Source organism: Macaca nemestrina, chromosome 2 (assembly GCF_043159975.1).
Source record: "Macaca nemestrina isolate mMacNem1 chromosome 2, mMacNem.hap1, whole genome shotgun sequence".
NCBI classification, from domain to species: Eukaryota; Metazoa; Chordata; class Mammalia; order Primates; family Cercopithecidae; genus Macaca; species Macaca nemestrina.
The window spans coordinates 171,871,243-171,891,354 of NC_092126.1; the positions used below are offsets into that span (position 1 = coordinate 171,871,243).

Here is a 20,112-nt window from a genome sequence, read left to right on the forward strand (position 1 = left end):
CCATTTTTGAAACCATTAGATCTTGTGAGACTCATTCACTATCATGAGAACAGTGCAAGAAAGAACCACCCCCAAAATTCAATCACCTCCCACTGGGTTCCTCGCACAACATGTGGAAATTGTGGGAGTTACAATTCAAGATGAAATTTTGGTGGGGACACAGCTAAGTCATATCATTCCACCGCTGGCCCCTCTCAAATCTCATGTCCTTACTTTTCAAAACCAATCATGCATTCCCAACAATCCCCCAAAGTCCTAACTCATTTCAGCATTAACTCAAAAGTTCACAGTTCAACATCTAATCTGAGACAAGGCAAGTCCCTTCTGCCTGTGAGCCTGTAAAATCAAAAACAAGTTAATTACTTCCTAGATATAATGGGGGGTACAGGTATCAGGTAAATACAGCCATTCCAAATGGAAGAAATTTGCCAAAACAAAGGACTACAGGCCCCATGCAAGTCCAGCATCCAGTGGGGCAGTCAAATCTTAAAGCTCCAAAATAATCTCCTTTCACTCTATGTCTTACATCCAGGTCATGCTGATGCGCAAGGTGGATTCCCATAGTCTTGGGAAGCTCTGCCCCTATGGCTTTGCAGGGTACACCCTCCCTCCCAGCCACCTTTATGGGCTGGCATTGAGTGTCTGTGGCTTTTCCAGGTGAACAGTTCAAGTTGTCAGTGGATCTACCATTCTGGGGTCTGGAGGATGGTAGCCCTCCTCTCACAGCTCCACTAGGCAGTGCCTCAGTAGGGATTCTGTGTAGGGGCTCTGACCCCAAATTTCCCTTCTGCACTGCCCTAGCAGAGATTCTCCATGAGGGTCCCACCCTGGCAGCAAACATCTGCATGGGCATCCAAGTGTTTCCATACATCTTCTGAAATCTAGGGGGAGGTTCTCAAGCCTCAATTCTTGATTTCTGTTCACTCGCAGGCTCAACACCATGTGGAAGCTGCTAAGGCTTGAGGCTTACACCCTCTGAAGTCATGGCCCAAACTCTATCTTGGCCCCTTTCAGGCACATATGGAGCAGCTGGGACACAGGGCACCAAGTCCCTAGGCTGCATACAGCATAGGACCCTGGGCCCAACCCACAAAACTGCTTTTTCCTCCTAGGCTTCCAGGAGGCTGTTGTAAAGACTTTTGACATGCCCTGGAGACATTGTCCCCATTGTCCTGGGGATTATTTGACTCCTCATTAATTATGTACATTTCTGCAGCCAGCTTGAATTTGTCCTCAGAAAATGGGATTTTCTTTTCTATAGTGTTGTCAGGCTGCAACTTTTCTGAACTTTTATGCTCTGCTTGCCTTATAAATCTGAATGCCTTTAACAGCACCCAAGTCACCCCTTGAATGCTTTGCTGCTTAGAAATTTCTTCTGCCAGATACCCTAAATCATCTCTCTCAAGTTGAAAGTTCCACAAATTTCTAGGGAAGGGACAAGATGTCACCAATCTCTTTGCTAAAACATAACAAGAATCACCTTTGCTCTAGTTTCCAACAAATTCCTCATCTTCCTCTGAGACCACCTCAGCCTGGACTTCATTGTCCATATCATTATCAGCATTTTGTCAAAGCCATTCAATAAGTCTCTAGGGAGTTCCAAACTTTCCCACATTTTCCTGTCTTCTTCTGAGCCCTCCAAACTGTTCCACTTCTGCCTGTTACCCATTCCAAAGTCACTTCCATATTTCCAGGTATCTTCTCAGCAGCACCCCACTCTACTGGTACCAATATACTGTATTAGCCCATTTTCATGCTGCTGATAAAGACATACCTGAGACTGGGCAATTTACAAAAGAAAGTGGTTTATTGGACTTACAGTTCCACATGGCTAGGGAGGCCTCACAATCATGGTGGAAGGTGAAAGGCAAGGAGGAGCACGTCATGTCTTACATGGATGGCAGCAGGCAAAGAGAGAGCTTGTGCAGGGAAACTCCCATTTTTAAAACCATCAGCTCTCATGAAACGAATTCACTATCACAAGAACAGTGCAGGAAAGACCTGCACCCATAATTCAATCACCTCCCACCAGGTTCCTCCCACACTACGTGGGAACTGTGGAAGTTACAATTCAAGATGAGATTTGGGTGGGGGCACAGCCAAACCGTATCATCACTTTTGTAAGACTGGACTAGTTCTCTCAAAAATGGATTTGTTTCTGAGAGAATGGGTTGTTATAAAGCCAAGATGTTCCTCGGGTTTCCCTCTCTTTGTGCTTGTAAGCTCCCCGTTTTGCTTTCTGCCATGAGGGCAGCCTTAAGCCCTCACCAGAGGCAAATGCCCAGTCTCGAACTCTCCAGCCACCAGAATCATGGGCCAACCCCCACCTCCCTGCTTTTTAAAAAAAATAAATAAAATAAACATCTCATTTCAGGTATTCTGTTATAACACTACATGAACCATACAGACATCTATGTAGAAAACTTAACATCATGGGGTACAAGAAGAAAATCTGTTTTCCAATCTTATTTTAACAACTGCTCATATATAAAGGAGAGTTTATTAAGTATTAACTTACACGATCACAAGGTCTCACAATAGGCTGTCTTAAAACTCAGTAGCAAGGACAGCTAGTCTGAGTCCCAAAACTGAAGAACTTGGAGTCTGATGTTCAAGGGCAGGAAGGAACCAGCATGGGAGAAAGATGTAGGCTAGGAAGTTAAGTTAGTCTCTCTTTTTCACATTTTTTTTTTTTTTTTTTTTTTTTGACTGCTTATATTCTAGCTGCACTGGCAGCTGGTTAGATTGTGCCTACCCAGATTAAGGGTGGGTCTGCCTTCCCTAGCATGACTCAAATGTTAGTATCTTTTGGCAACACCCACACAGACACACCCAGGATCAATACTTTGTATCCTTCAAGCCACTCAGTGTTAACCATCACAGTGGTGTATCCCACGTTTTGGAATACACTGTTTTGGACCATGTCCTTGCAGCTCAGCTGCAATTGGGTATTTGAAGGACACTTATGTTCACCTCCACCTGGCACACTGTGGGAGTTGAATTAAGATCTCCCTTTTAGCAAATACTGAGCATTTTGAACAAATGACATAGAATAAAAAGAAGCCCCTTAAGTGGATGAAGAGCACAGCAACCACATATCTTGGGTTGTTTGAAATAGGCCTGGTTTAGTGCCCCTTTTCACTCACAAAAGCATTCCCAGTTTTTTTTATAAAACTATGTGTTTGCTCTAATTAAGTGGCTTAAATATCATACAATGAATTGTATGCATCCAATTACATTACTTCTTCACTCAGCTCGAACTGGTGTCAAAGAAGAGAAAGTCTGAACCAGATTGCAGCCTTAAATATACTTTGTAGTTTTTCCGATTGGTTTATAATTATTAGCAATTTTTGGCATTCTTCCATTTTCCTTTCCTTTTCGTCATTATTTTCACTAAGAATTCCAAAGATTTGTATAATTTTGAATTTTGTGTACCATGCTATGTTTTAGACTTTCAGTCATAACATTTACATTCTGATAGAAAGGAAAATTTGTCATAAAAGCCCAAAGCCTGGTAGGTTTGCTTTAGTCTTAAGCCATGAAATTTTCACCTGTCAGTTATTTTACATGTCAAGGATTAACTAAAGACCAAAAAGAGGGGGAAACTAAACAAACTAAAAATATCCTTTCCTTTCCCTTTTTAAAAAATTTCTAAGCTTCCAAAATATATTTTACATGGATTGATTTACTTATTTATTTTAATGTACAAATAAAAATTTAATATGTAGTATACAAAAGTATAATACATTGTTATTAATTATAGTAATCACATCATGCAACTGATCTCTTGAACTTGTTTCTCTAAGCTGAAGTTTTGTATCCTTTTACTAACATCTGCCCAACTCCTCCTACACTTTTTTTATACTTGAATGGGAAGTGTCCATTCAGCTGGACTCTTTTAAGTTAAACATGCTACAAACTACCATTATGTGCTAAAGCACTCTGCTAGATTTTGATTATTGAAGCCTTGGTCTCTTCTTTAGGGGAGCTTCTAGTCTGAGAAAGGATAGCTATTAAATACCAGTCACAAAGCAATGTGATAAGGCTATGGGGGAAGCATCCTGCCAATGTTTGTACTATTTTCCCCACACTTCCTTTCTAGGACCACATGACCTTACCCCTGGATTTTGGCTGTAAAAACCTGATTGTTCTGTCTCCAATCTCTCTACACTTTTGACACAAGAGTTAAAAATAAACAGAAAATGTAAAAAATTAATTTGTCTGGCTCCAAGCTATATTCATTAACTTTCCCTGGCAAAGTCAAAGGATAGTGGTATTTGATGCAGCTCCAATCTGAGTTCTCTCAGGGAAAAAATCTTAATGAAGCTGCTTTGAACAGTTGGGGTAAGATCAGGCAGCAAAGGTTCTGTCCTAGGATGATCATACTAAGCAAACTCATCCTAAGCCTGGAGCTGGTCTCATAGAGTAGAAGAAGCCAACTGAAAATGTCCTAATGAGGTCATTAATTCCTCCTCCTTCACTGATTCTCCAAAGCTGAGAAACTCCATGAAAACATTCAGTTACTTGGTCTTTCCATTGGGTCATCACATAAACTTACATTTCATTTGCTAATTCAGACATCATATGTTTATACTGTCCTCTCCATTGCCCCTTGCAGAGTACTGTTCTTACAAAGCATTAGCTTTTGTGTTCACTGTAACTTTTCATAGAGTCACAATTCACGCACAGCATTCCTGCCTTCAAGGAAGCTGTCTTAAGCTCCATTCATATCAACTGAAAACAAATGGTGATCACAGAAAGATGACCTGGATATATGGATGATGTTCTAAGTGACTGGGAACATCCTAGAAAAAGAAATAGTCTGTAGAACAAAAACCTGTCTGCCTGAAATATATGAATGGCCTTGGAAATGGAATCAGAGATAAGAGATAGCAGAGAAGCCCCTTTTCTTTAATCTGAATACTGGAATTCAGGTTCTGAGATTTCACAGAGACGGGGTTGATAGCAGGGCCAGAAGAAAGAGAGCAGATGTTGAGGAAGGAACATTCCAAGCAATTTTCTCTCACCTTGGGGCATTGTTTTGAACATACACAGTTAAGGTGGAAAGCAGCTTATATAGGATGAAGGTCACAAAAATGAATATAGCTTAGACATCATGATTTCATCCCTCTCTCTCCTGGACTTTATCACAATGGCATCATCCAGTGTGCTTAGAGTGAGCAAAAGATGTTTGTTTTTAATAATTCTTCGGCAGATAGGTCAGGAATGTAGGCCTAATACCCTGCTTTGCTTGTATGAACCTTAAAAACAGAATTATAGTATCTGAAAGGCAGAAAGAGTTTAAAGATCATCTATTTCATTTTTTTGTGTGTGTATGTGTGTTTGTGTGTGTGCAGTGAGGAATCTATTGATTACCTGTATCACAATCAATAGGGTGCCAGTAAATAATTAAGGTTCCTGAATCTTGTCACAGAACAAGTGAATCAACATTTTTGTGGGGGCTACAGGTTAAAAAACCTGCATATTATTAATAATAAATAAACTGCATAATGATTTCTTTTGTACGTTAAAGCTTGAGACTCACTGGCCTAAACTACCCTTTAATTTGCTAATGAGAAAACTGGGCCATTTCCTCACCAAGACCAATCGGTAGCAAAATACGCATGATACAAGAGTTCTCCTGACCCCAATAGAATACATTTTTTTAAAATGATTTCATGAAGAGACTTGGACTCTCCTATAGCAATGATTACTTTCTGTTTCATGCAAACACCAAGTCCTGAAAGGTTCCTTAATAGGATAAAGCTTCTAGTTTTGTAGGTACTTGGTTTTATTAGTTAAATGCTAAACTGAGTACATTTTTATAAGGGGCTTTAACTGTAAGACCAGTTATTTAAATCCTCCTGAGAAATAGCGCGATGACTCAGGATGAGACATCCCCTGATCTCTTCTTGCATCCAAAGTCCTTCCAGATTATCCTGTTTGATAGCAAAGATGTTTTCCTGAGGGGGTTCATGGAGCATGTATCTGGGCCATTTACCTAGGATGACAGCTCTTTGAAATTGCCTATGTATCCTCTTGCAGAGCTAGTTTAGTGCAGATACAACTGTACATCCCTACACAGGTCAAACACATTTCCCAACCTTACCGTCCAGTGTATTTATGTATTATATTATATACCGAGGATCTTTGTAAAATTTATTTTGGACAAAGGATTCTGTTGTCAAAAATAAGGCATTTAGAAGACATGTTTAAAAAAAATGTGTTGCTTTGAAGAATAACACTGATTTCTGCATTTAGGGATAGTCTGTATGGGTTGCCATATCATTGCTATGGACTGAACAGTGTCCTTGGAAAATTTATATGTTGAAGTCCTAACCCTCAATATGACTATTTAAAGAAAACTTTTAGGAGGTAATTAAGGTTAAATGAGATCATAAGAGTGGAGTCCTAATCTGATAGGATTGTTGGTCTTATAAGAAGAAGACAGACAGAGCCCTGTCTTCACATACATGCACCAAGGAAAGCTTATGTGAGCACACAACAAAGCGGGGGCTGTCTGCAAGCCAGGAAGAGGGCCCCCACCAGAACCTGAGCATGCTGGCCCCCTAAGCTTGAACTTCCCAGCTTCCAGAATTGTGAGAAATAAACTTCTGTTGTTTAAGCCACCCAGTCGATAGTATTTGTTATGGCAGCCTGAGGAGATTCAGATAGTCTTGAAGAGTAGGCCTAGTTTCAGAAATGGGCATGAAAACACATGGTAGTATGGTCCCAGATAGGCCCCTTCCTGGAACACATATTTCCTATCTCAGGTGCTCTCAGGTTTTGGTTAGTGTGTATGGCCTCTGTTTGAGTCACCTTGCATTTGGCTTTTTAGCCTCTAGCTTCTTTCAGATAGCTCCATGGCAGTGTTAGAGTGATGCCCTACTGGTGTTTCCTTGGGATTGTTAACCATGACATGATGCACTAACTCTCTTAAACAAGCCTGGACAGCAAAATGAGAGCTCGTCTCTACAAATGAGTTTAAAAAAATTATCTCAGTGCAGTGATGCATGCCTGTAGTCCCAGCTACTTGGGAGGCTGAGGAGGGAGGATCGCTAAGTATGGGTTGTACAACAGAAGTCTAGAACATCTTCATCTTGCATAACTGAAATTTGTTACTCCATTATATTCTTAAGGTATATCTAAACTCTTGAGTTTGCATACTCTATTACATCATGACTATTGTCTTCAAACCTCTACAAGTGACTGGGCTGATAAACTTAATTTAAAGTGACTCTTACTTCAGGTAAGTTATTTCATTGATTCATATTTCTTCCAACCTTAGCACCATCACAAATCAGAGCTTCTTGATGATGGATAAATCTGCCAGGCTTTGCCTTAGAAACAAAGAAAAGCAACCTTACTAAAGATATTTCAGGGTTAAAAACCTGATATATAGTGGTAAGTTGGCATTAGAGGAAGAGAATCCATTTTAAGAACTGAGGGAGCTAATAAGTATGTGAGTGTTGGTGGAGGAACGAAGAGGAAATCAGGTTTGTGAGGCTGGGCAGTGGCCCATTGCTGGACTTCAGATAGACTTTTCAGATTACTGACATGCCACAAAACCACAGGCTTGGAGACAGCATTCTCATAAGGGAAGAGGTTGAGCATAAGGTCACCCAAAGGCAGAAGAAAATATTTATTTTACTATTTAGAGTTGTTTTCCTTTCTTTAAACAAACTCTCCATCAATTCCACAGCAAGAGCTTTCTTCTGGCACATCTGGTTTATGAGAATACATTAGTGAGTTTCCCAGGAAGCCGCAGCATCACACAAAGGCCCATGATCATTTCACCAGGTAATGATTAATGTCATGTTACAGTTTCACAATATCATAGTTGAATAACTAATCAGTTAACTAAGGTTTTGTGAGTACTTATGTGTGAAGAACAATAATTTATTTATGTGACTATTCCTCGATGACAGCAGTCAGTTCCCTGGAAAGTATAGATTAAACCACTGCATTTCTCGGTAAATAAATATACTAGTCAAAGACCAAGATATTATTTATGTGAATGTACTAATGACTTTAACAGAGATATAACTCTTATTTTAGGAATCGTTTAGTACTAGTAGTGAAGTTCTAAATGGATGCTATATAAAGAATTTGCTCTTTATTATATTAGTTATGAGAATTACAACCAGTGAATCATAGTAACTGGAAAATACCTTAGGGTTATAAAAGGAAATCCATTAATTGAACAAATTAAGTATTTGAAGACCAAAGAGGGTAGGAGACTTGTCCAGGCCTCTTGAGTCTTTAGAGTTTTTAATTAGAGCACCAGTCCCGCAGATTGTATTTGTCTTCTTGAAGTTGTGACTCATGAGATATGCATGTATGCTTAAGAATACATGTTTACTGTTTCTGCACTACCTGAGTGACAGGATCATACATGACTCAGACCCCAGCACCACGCGGTATACCCATATAACAAACCTGCATGTGCACCCCCTGAATCCAAAATAAAAGATGAAAACAAAAACAAAAACAAAAACAGAATATGTGTTTAAACACCCAGCTCTGACTGAGGACTCAAAAGAAAAGTGGCAACATAGGAGGTGAAGGGCAACCTCCTTTTTCCAAGCAGACATAGCTAAAGTCATTCATACAAAGCCCTTATGTTTGATTGCACAAACATACAACACCATGTAGAAAAAGAAGAAAAGATCATCTGTGGATGGAACATCTGGGTGGGTACAGCTAGTCTCTGTGGTTTATCTCTTTCTAAGATGTCAGAGTGGCATACTTTAAAGACAGTTCAGTCCACAATTTTGAACCCATTCCCTAAGACCCAGAGAATCAAATTGTTAATGCTGCCATGAGTTCTGTACAATGGTTTTACATTAATACTGCCAGGAGAAACTTTAAAATCACCAATGCCCCGGCCCCTTTCCAGACCAATGAAATCAGAATTTCTGGGCTGGGTCCCAGGCATTGGTAATGTTTAACACTCCCCAGGTGACTCTAATGTGCAGCCAGGCCTGAGAACTATTGAGTTACTCATAAAATCAGGCAAAAAAAAAAAAAAAAAAAAAAAAAAAAAAGATTATTTATAAAATGGTCTTCTTATCAAGGAAATAAAGCAATGTTCAGTTAACTACATTTAGCAAATTCCCAATTTAGCTGGCACTGTCTTAAATCTGTGAGATTCATTCTCCTCCTCGTCCTCCTCCTTTTCTTTCTTCCTCGTCTTCTCCTCCTTCTCCTTTTCCTTCTTCTTCCTCTTCCTCCTCTTCCTCTTCTTCCTCTTCCTCTTCTTCCTCTTCCTCTTCTTCCTCTTCCTCCTCTTCCTCTTCCTCCTCTTCCTCTTCCTCTTCTTCCTCTTCCTCCTCTTCCTCTTCATCTTCCTCCTCTTCCTCTTCCTCCTCTTCCTCCTCTTCCTCTTCCTTCTCCTCTTCCTCCTCCTCTTCCTCCTCCTCCTCCTCCTCCTCCTCCTCTTCCTCTTCTCCCTCTTCTCCTTCTCCTTCTCCTTCTCCTTCTTCTTCTTCTTCTTCGAGACAGGGTCTCACTTTGTTGTCCAGGCTGGAGTGCGGTGGCTCCATCATAGCTCACTGCAGCCTTCAATTCCTGGGCTTGAGCAATCCTTCAGCCTCAGCCTCCAGAGTAGTCAGGACTACAAGTGGGACTACTGGACTACAGGTGTGTAAATTTAAAAAATCCTATGCCTGGCTATTTATTTTTATTGTTTGTGTAGAGATGGGGTCTTCCTATGTGGCCCAGGCCTCCTGGGCAAACTCCTGGCCGCAAGCAATCCTCCCAACTCAGCTTGCAGAGCTGCTGGGATTACAGGTGTGTGCCACTATGCCTGGTGGGGATTCATGCTTCTTTTGAGATTTAAATAAGTCAATGTTTAAACCTTAATCTTCAATTTCTGACATTTATGACTTTCCCTCTTTATGTTCTTTGTCTCAAGATGAACATATTTGTACTTTAAGTGATTTTCTAGTCAGCAATTTTCATTTGTTAAATTCCAAATGTTTGCCTGTCTCTACGTTAGGTACTTTGTACACTTAATTTATTCCTCACAACAGAGCTATGCATTAGACATTATTATCCTCATTTTATATAAGGGAAAATTGAATCTCACAGAAGTTCAGTTGGATGGCTAGAAATAGCCATTCTGATGCTCTAAACCAGGTTTGTTTTTTTCCTATTCTAGTACACTGTATCCTGACAATAGCCTGGTGTCACAGCTAAGTCCTGGACGGAGAATTGGCAAATGTGTGCTCTTTCCTGGACCTGCAACTAATGTCTCTTACAAGTCCTATAACTGGAACTTCTTCATCTTAAGAAAACAAAAAGGGGCTGGGCATGGTGGCTTATGCTTGTAATCCCAGCACTTTGGGAGGCCGAAGTGGGAGGAGTGCTTGAGCCTGGGAAGGAGTTCAAGACCAGCCTGGACAACACGGTGAAACCCAATTTCCAAAAAAAAAATTATTAAACAAAAAGAAGGGCTGGGTGCGGTGGCTCACACCTGTAATCCCAGCACTCTAGGAGGTCGAGGCAGGCAGATCACTTGAGGTCAGTAGTTCAAGACCAGCCTGGCCAATGTGGTGAAACCCTGTCTTTACTAAAAATACAGAAATTAGCCAGGTGTGCTGGCTGGTGCCTATAGCCCCAGTTACTCAGGAGCCTGAAGCACGAGAATTGCTTGAACCCGGGAAGCAGAGGTTGCAGTGAGCCAAGATCAAGCCACTGCACTCCAACCTGGGTGACAGAGTGAGACTCTGTCTCAAAAAAAAAAAAAAAAAAAGAAGAAGAAAAAAGAAAAGATTCAAGAAGGCAAGAAAGAAGCCAGTCACAGAAGACTACATTTTGTATTATATAAAATTCCACTTATATGAAACTTCTAGAAAAGGCAAAACTACAGAGACAGAGAATTGGTTCAGTGGTTGGCTGGGGTAGGAGAGGGGATTGACTGCCACAGGTGAGAGGGAAATTCCTGGCATGATGGGTATGTTTTAAACTGGACTGTGGTGCTGGTTGTATAATCATATATAGTCATCAAAAGTTCTACAACTGTACACTTACAATGGGAGAATTTTATGATATGCAAATTATTCCTCAATAAGGCTGTTAAAAATGGTACTGGGGCTTGCACTAGAAGATGACAGCTGTAGTGATTCTAGAGATACTAACTCTTTATGGCATTTTCACAGTAGATAACTTGAATTGTTGCATCTTTAACAACATTTTGACCTGTTTTTTTTTTATGTACCCATTTAAGTATACAATTAATAAGTCTTGACCAATTCTCTGTCTCTATAGTTTTGCCTTTTCTAGAAATTTCATATAAATGGAATTTTATATAATACAAAATGTAGTCTTCTGTGACTGGCTTCTTTATTGCCTTCTTGAATCTTGTTTTTTCTTGTTTTTTCTTTTTTTGCCTACATCTATGTGACCACCATCACAATCAAGATATAAACATTTCCATCACCCCAAAATTTCCCTGTGTCCTTCCCACTCACCCCGCCACTCACCACCCCTGGCCCCAGGCACCACTGACCTGCTTTCTGTCACTATAGATTAGATTTGTCTTTATTAGCATTCCATAAAAATGGAACCAAGCAGTATGTACTTTTTTGGGTCTGGCTTATTTTACTAAGCTTGCTGTTTATGAGACTCATCTGTGTTGTTGCATTTATCCAGCAATTTTTTTATTGTTGAGTAGTATTAGATTGTATGGATATATCATAATTTGTTCTTGGCTATAATGAATAAAGCTGCTGTAAACATTTATGTACAAGTCTTTTGTGGACTTGTGTTTCATTTATCTTGGGTAAATTCCTATATCTAGGAGTAGACTTGTTGGGTAACAGGGCACGGGTATGTTTAACGTGTTAAGAAATTGCCAAACTGTTCTCCAAAGTGACTGAGGTTAACACTTTCAAATTCTACATTCTTACTAGCACTGTGTAAAACTTCTGGTTGCTCCACATCCTCCCCAGCACCTAGTATTGTTCTATTATTTTATTTTTTCAAATGAATAACTTTTTATTTCACCAAAAACTTGGTATTGTTCTATTGTTAATTATTTCAATATTTTATTTCTCAATGAAATTTATTACATAATTTTGAAGTTTTTCTCAAAATAAGAAGTGGCCCACTTTTTAGAAGCCCTGTGTGCAAATTAATTCTTACTGTTCAGCATCACAGTTATTTAAAAATTCAAATAAACACTGCAGTTTAGCAAAGTTTTCCCCTCAAAATTTCAATTATAAGTGTTAGCTGTAATTTTAAATAAGAAACAAAAGTTTAATTGGGCAAAATCTGGACATCCACATAGAGTAAAGTAGAAACCTATTTGTCAAGTGATGTGGGACTCATTTTTTGAGGTTGAGCTCCATTACTACTGTACTTGTGCTACAGATAGTATATCATGTACTCTGAGTAGAAAACAACACATCAGTAGGTTGAGACCTAGGGTCATCATTTACTTTTTTGCATCTGAGGCTTCTTTCTTTATTTCTAAGAGGTTGACCTGAACATCATTGGCTAAACAGAGGAAATTAAGAAATTGTTAAAACTTGGCCAAAGTTTTCTACCTCTAATAGTTATGAGATGATGAAGGGAAGACTCTGTTCTGAAGAAGAATTCAATAATGTCTTCTTTCACAGGCTTTGAAAGATTATCTCTTCACACATTCTTCTAACTTTTTGTTTGTTTATAGACCATGTGTTCTCAATAGGAGCAATATCGTCCAGCAAAGGGTGAAAATTGGTTCTTGGCGGGGGTTAACATTTTCTTACTATATTAATGTATAAAGCACAGATATACCTATATGCAGTCCATAAACAAACATAATAGTGTCTCTGTGGCATTAAATCTTATGGAGGAAAGCACGATCAGAAAAAATGTCTAAAAAGGCTTCTTTAGAGATGTGATACTGAACAAAAGTTTAGAAACTGAAATAGACAGAGGACAGGAAAGGCCACATAAAGAGTTTAAGGGGACTAATCAAACAGGATGTTTTCAACTGATTACACGAATTTGATCTGAAACTGATCCCTCAGAATCCCCCCACTCTCAAGATACCGTTTGACCTGAAGTCATTAACTTTGGAATAGAAAGGAAGAAATTTATACTTTGTTAAGAAAGATTTGTAAATTGGAAATTTTCATTCTTTATCTCACTTTGTTTTAAAGCAACACTGGAGAAAAAAATATCGTTATATTCATGTTTTATAGCTGAGGAAGTAAGGCTTAATGAGGTTAACACTTTCAAATTCTACAAAGAATATAGTTTCTGAGTGTGATTAGTGAATGTAAGAACCTGAGTTTGTTTGATTTCAAAGCCCATGATTTCCTCCCCGTCATATGCTAGCCAGCTGGTGGGTGAGATGGTGTTCCATTCAACTATCCTGAGTTCACTGAAAATGGACTCAAATGCCCGAGGCAGGAATTGATGTGTTCTCACAGCTCGAATTCTGGGAAGACTAGTGGTGGGGGTGGGGCTGTCACTAAGATGTCCAGGAGTTCTGCAAGGGGCAGCAGAGGCACATTCTCCCAGGAAGTCTCAACTGGACTGGAGCTTACAGGAATCTTGTTCTAGCCAAGAGCTTTGGCTAGAACAGAACCAATCTCAGGATTGCAGAGAACCCTGTGAGTAGCAGCCTTACATTCCATTCCATATTTGTCAGTGAGGGAGAGGCACTCTGATCCCCATCAGAAATTTGAAGAACCGCATAAGTTTTGCCTAGCTGCCTGTTCTCTCTGCTTCACAGCTTAACGATGAAACTTTTGTTCTCTGTGTTCTTCCATCCTTCACTCCCAAGTAGCATATGCCAACCAAGGAATGACTGCTGATTTCAAAATTAGAGAGATGGTCATACAGACTATGAACATATAGACCATTTCTGCTTTTTCTTTTGTTTCTAGAGGTTAGCATAAAACTTTTTGTGCAACATCCCCTATACTCATTAAATCTGTGACATCCTTGTTGCTACCTGATATCATATATCTGCTTTATTTTATATTTCTGCTTTTCCTTTTCCAGTGACAGGTTGCCATTTTAATGATGATTAATTATCTATCATTTGGGAGCAGGACCTTAACCTTTAACTTTTCCTGACAGGACAAAAAACATGTGTTCACAACACCCACCCTTATTGATTCTCTTGGTAAGGAAGAAGAGAGGATCATAAACTAGAAGTGAAAAAGTGGAGAAAAATGATGCTTGCCTCACTCTGCTGTAACAAATGAATGTAAGTTAAAACTAAAATACAGTTTAGAAAACTTTCACATATTACGCACAAGAACAAGCTATGAGTGTTGTTATTTTACTATTTGCAAAATTTTTAGTCCTAATGTCTCTTCTAACGGACAAATATCAAGCATTTCACAAGAGGTTACATGTCATCTTGCTCTATGCTAGCATGGAAATAAATGAGAGTTGGGAAAACAGGAAATAAATATTCTAAGTTATCAGGGAATGTTGCCAAGGCATCATAGGAGTGTCACTAGTTATTTTGGTTTCTCAACCAAGACCTGAGATACAAGGTCAGTGGGTGGTGTCTAGGACAACAAAGAGAAAATGAGGAATCTCTTGGAAAGGGCTCTCCCCTTGCTCTGTCTCCCCTTTATTCTTCACTCGGTAGGCCAGATCCTCTGGAGGCAGAATGCAGCCACCACTGTATTTACACTTTGGTACAAGAGAGGTTTCTCGTATGTAAGCACAGTGCTCCATGGAGCCATAGAGATAGCTGGCAGCACTCTGCAGTTTTCTGGGCAGTAGCTTGATAGACTGGAGAAAGCCTGAACTAGGAGCCAAAAGTTTTGATGTTAGATGCACAGTCATCACAAGTAACAGCAAATCAATTTTTAGCAAGTTACTTAAATCTTTCTATCTTGGTTAATTTATTGTTTTACATTCTAAAAATTGAGATATAATTCATATACTATCATATCCACCCTTTATGAAGTGTGGAATTCGATGATATTTAGTACTTTCACAAAGTTGTGTAACCATCACTGCTATCTTATTCCAGAACATTGTCATCATTCCAAAACAAAACAAAACAAAACAAAACACCCATATCCATGAGCAGTCACTCCTTACTCTTCCCTCCTCCCAGAACCCAGCAACCACTAATGTACGTTCTGTCTCTATAGACTTGACTATTCCACACATTTCATATAAATGTAATTATATGATATGTGATCTCTTGTGTCTGTCTCCTTTCACTTAGCATAATGTTTTCAAGGTTCATTCATGGTGTTACATGCATCAAAATTTTATTTCTTTTTATGGGCAATAATACTCAATTGTAGCTTATTGTTTAGTCACTCATTCATCTGGTCATCCATCATTCACCTACTCTTCATTGAATACCTATTATGAACCAGCTTTGTCCTAGGCTCTTGGGACACATTTATTCATATTTGTGACATGAATGAATAAAGGTACAAATTGATTAACTAATAAATAAAGATAAATATGAGATCTTCATGTCCCCTCAGTTAAAAATATTGGGTGAAGAGACTGTTTATGAGCTTTTAAAATTTTGAGGTCTTTGTGTCCAAAGGAGACCTGAGTTCTTGTTTAATTTCTGCATCAACTTAGCCCTTGGAACTTAGATTAGAGGAGGGAGGGAGGCCTGCTTCATGAACCCCAGAACTGTGGCTTATTTCAATGTAGCCCTGTGCTCAGAAGGGCTTATGCTTGTTTTAACACTCTGTTGTGACTGTCTTGAAATTCTTAATAACTTTTGAACAAGGCGCCTTGTATTTCATTTTCCACTGGGCCCTGTAATTTATGTAGCCAGTTCTGAAGGGAACAAATATTTATTAAGTGTCTACTCTGTATTGGCCATTTAATTTGACCCCACAGCCCATGTTGTTTAACAAGTCATGTTTTGCTATTTTAAAAATGAGAATATTACATTTAATATTATTTAAGATCTCTTCTATATCTAAATTTCACTAATTATAAGGCATGCAAAATGATCTATGAAGGCCATGTATTATACTTGTACTAGCTGATTCATCTTTTCAAGACTGATCTTAATTGTCATAACTTCCTGGAAATCTTCCTTGATTCTTTCCCCAACCAAATTTAGTATGCTTTCTTTTGTGTTCTCATACTACCTTAGTGTTATTAACAGAGCTTTTTATAAAACTGGATTTTATGAAGTAAAAATAGTTTCTGTCTCTCCCACTGCATTTTATGCCCCCTTTAAATCAGGTACTGTGTCTTAGTTAACATGTAACTTGCAAAATGCTTCTTAAAACAAGCAGGATTAAAGAGTCCAATAATAAAAATGAAAATTCAGAAATGCCAGTTCATGACGTTATTAGAGATGGGAAAAGCTAGGGCAAACACATAATCCACAACAGAGTCACTGGAATATAGAAACTAAAGACATACAATGAGAAAAGAAATTAGGACATTTTCCCAAGTAAACTTAACTTAAAAGAACTATAGTTTTAAAATGATATATGCATAATAGTATAGGAATTTAATAAACAAAAAGTAATACAAAAGTAATACCTCTCCATAATTTAAAAATAATCAAAAGACACAGAGGGCATAAAATAAAAATTTCTTTTCGTGTAACTTCCCAGTCTCATTTTCCAAAGATATGCTCACTAAGAGTTTCCTGGCCTGGCATGGTGGCTCATGTCTGTAATCCCAGCACTTTGGGAAGCTAAGGCAGGCAGAAACTTGAGCCCAGGAATTCAACACTAGCTGGGGAAGCGTGGCAAAACCCCATCTCTACAGAAAATTGCAAAAACTAGGTGGGCATGATGGTGCATGCCTGTAGTCCCAGCTACTTGGGAGGTTGAAGTGAGAGGATTACCTGAGCCCAGGGAGGTTGAGGCTGCAGTGAGCTGTGATTGTGCCACTGTACTCCAGGCTGGGTAACAGAGTAAGACCCTATCTCAAAAAAAAAAAAAAAAAAAAAAAAGGTTTCTCGAGTATTCTCCTAAGAATGCTTTATGAGGAGTATATTTATACAATCTTGTTATTGCACAAACAGGATTCTGTTTATATTTCTGTATAGTTATTTTCCTTGCCTTTCACTTAGTAATATTTCTTAGACCTCCTCCCATATTTGTACCTCTAGATCTCCCTCATTCATTTTCAGGAGTGCATAGTACTCTATGATATGTATTGAACACAGTTAAATAAAGCAGTCCTTTCTGATGAATACATAACGTTGTTTTCAGTTTCTGTAAATTACAGAAAAGCACAATAGATATCTTCACGTAGGAATATATTCATAGTATAAATTTCCAGCAGTGAAACTGCTGGAAGTCTCTATAATTTGATTTTAAGACAAACTTAATTCAGTACCCAACCTGATGTCTTTGAGACAATTTCACATTTAGTTGTTTATTCCTGTCCCTCACCTTCCTTTAGAATTTTTTTTTTTTCTGATTGGTATGACATATTTCTAGTGTATTTCTAGCTTTCAAAAAATAATTTATAGAAAATCAGTCTATATTTTTAAGACCAGTTGAAGCTGTCTACCTCACCAATGTGAAGAATTGAAGTAGAATTTAATTTTCTCTTCTAATATTTTTTCTAGTATTAAATTCAAAGACTACTATTTCTCTTTTATTTACAGCAGTCTGTGTTCAAATTGTGCTGACACCATGATAGATTTCAGAGTAATTTTTTTGACTATGTGGGCTTCTCCCATTATAATAAGAGTACCAGCTTCTTAATGTCTGTGATATGATTTGGCTGTGTCCCCACCCAAATCTCATCTTGAACTGTAGTTCCCATAATCCACAGGTGTCATGGGAGGGATCCAATGGGAGGTAATGGAATCATGGGGGTGGTTTCCCCCATGCTGTTCTTGTGATAGTGAGTTCTCACAAGGTCTGATGGTTTTATAAGAGACTTCTTGCTTCACTTGGCTCTCATTTTTCTCCTCGCTGCCGCCATGTGAAGAGGGAAGTGTTTGCTTCCTCTTCTGCCATGATTGTAAGTTTCCTAGGGCCTCCCTAGCCATGCTGAACTATGAGTCAATTAAACCTCTTTCTTTCACAAATTATCCAGTCTTGGGTATGTCTTTATTAGCATCATGAGAGTGGACTCATACAGCCTGTCTCCATGTGAGCTCACCTTCTTGGCCCTCATATGAGGCCCAAACAACACTCCTTTGCATAGTAAAAATTCAGCACATATTTTGAAATTGATTGTATTGGAAACATCAAAGATGCCAGATCCTAGAATTGTTCAGATTAAAGAGAAAATAACGTTTTATTTTATTTTATTTTTATTAGAGACAGGTTCCGGCCCTGTCATGCAGGCTTGAGGACAGTGGCATGATCATAACTCCCTGCAGCCTTGGCCTCCTGGGCTCAAGTGATCCTCCCGCCTCGGCCTCCCAAAGTGTTGGGATTACAGGTAAGATCCACTGCACCTGACTGAAAATATTTTAAATAAATGCTTTAATAATTTCATTGCAGTTCTGTGGCCCAGGTAATTTTCACTTAATCTTACTTGATTACAGAAAGCAGTCTGAAAAGTAAACACAAGGAAGCCTAGAACATACTGAAATTTTCCTATACAGATGATTTGAGTTTTAAATATTTTTAGGTCTTATTTCCTTGCTTTCTTCAGAATGATGGTAAAAACTGACTTTTTAAACATCTTTTGAGGAATTGGAACACTCTCAGATTTAAAATGTTCCCTGATTCTTTTTCTTCTCTTTTTTTAAGATAGAAAATTTGGGAGTAAATTATAAGGGCCAAGGTTTTAGAAGCTCACTTTGCTTTCTATTCCTCTACAATTGTTTTTCAAATTTTTCAAATTTTAATTTTTTGACACAGGGTCTCACTGTACCACCCAGGATGGAGTGCAGTGGCATAATCTTGGCTCACTGCAGCCTCAACCTCCTGGGCTTAAGGAATCCTCTCACCTCAGCCTCCCAGATAGCTGGGACTACTAGCGTGCACCATTACACTTAGCTAATGTTCTTATGTTTTTATAGAGATGGTTGTCTCACTTATAATGCCAAGGTTGGCCTCAAACTCTTGGGCTCAAGCGATCCTTCCACAGTGGCCTCCCATAGGGCTGTGATTACAGTCACAAACCACTGCACTCTGCTCTATTTTTCTACAATTAGTAATCACAACTGAGTAGCTTTCAGCAAATCACTTCATTTCTCTGAGGCTTGGTTGTTCTGTTGTCTGCAAAGTTAAGAGGATCTTAAATATCTATCCAGTTCTAAAATGGGATGACATCAAAGTGGGAGTGATGGTGGAGAAGGGTTGTGGAAGTTGCTTGTAAACATATTTAGCAGATTTACAGAAGTCAAATAAAGCAATGAAAAAATTCCACATATAGGAAGAATTTAAAAAGACACAGATGGTAGCAAAAATAGAACCGAGGGATTTTTTGCCTTTGTCTCATGACAGACTGTCTAATGGAATCCTTACACATGGATTGAATTGCTTTCAAGTAAGGCAGTCAACAAGAATATGAAGCAAAAATTCTGTGGCAATGACTGGGCCTGTAGTTACTCAGTGTCTGAGATGAGAATTAGGAAAGTGAGATGGTCTATAACCCACAATAACTACCCTGTGTGTGTGTGTGTGTGTGCGCGTGCGTGTGTGTGTGTGTCTGCCTAAATAGAACTTAAACTATTCAAAGTTCCACATCTTTGCTTTTCATTTGTTAATTTCTTTAGCATCTGCTATTCATTAGGCACTGGTGATATGTGGTCAGTGGGGGAAATAGATATTGAGTAAATAATCACGTCAACACATAGATAATGACATATTGTGGCAATGCTAAGAATGACAATAAGCATAATGAGAAACTAAAGCAGGGTCACTCATTTAGATTATGGCATCAATGAAAGTCTTCTTTGAGGGAATCACATTTAGCTAAGACATGAGGCATGACCAGAAGGTAGTCAGGAAAAGAAGATTTTAGGTAAAGGGGTAGACTAATCCTGAGCTAGAAAAGAGTTAGGGGAAGTTTAAAAACAAACAAAACCGGTCGTATCAATAACCTAAAGTAGAGCAATAGGGAATAACACTAGAAGGCCTTGTAGATCTTGATAAGAATTTTTCATTTTATGATTGTATATCTTACTATTTGAGGATGTTACACAATGTGATTGTGTTTTTAAAATCTACTGCCTGGACC

At 38.7% G+C, this 20,112-nt stretch overlaps 1 protein-coding gene and 1 long non-coding RNA gene across 6 annotated transcripts in view; one reads left to right on the forward strand and one right to left on the reverse strand.

The window, feature by feature from the left end:
• The window catches only part of LOC105470412 (uncharacterized), a 61,482-nt gene extending 41,932 nt beyond the window's left edge, over positions 1 to 19,550 (forward strand). The window contains exons 1-3 of one of the 2 annotated variants that reach the window (XR_003015570.2): positions 7,603 to 7,800; positions 14,080 to 14,209; positions 18,240 to 19,550. This is a non-coding gene — a long non-coding RNA (uncharacterized lncRNA). Of the gene's footprint in view, positions 1 to 7,602; positions 7,801 to 14,079; positions 14,210 to 18,239 lie in introns of those variants that run through there. The other variant, XR_011620362.1, reaches the window with a different exon arrangement.
• Positions 1 to 20,112, reverse strand: part of LOC105470413 (pleckstrin homology like domain family B member 2) — a 234,215-nt gene that overhangs the window by 156,300 nt on the left and 57,803 nt on the right. The gene's annotated exons all lie outside the window — the stretch shown is intronic.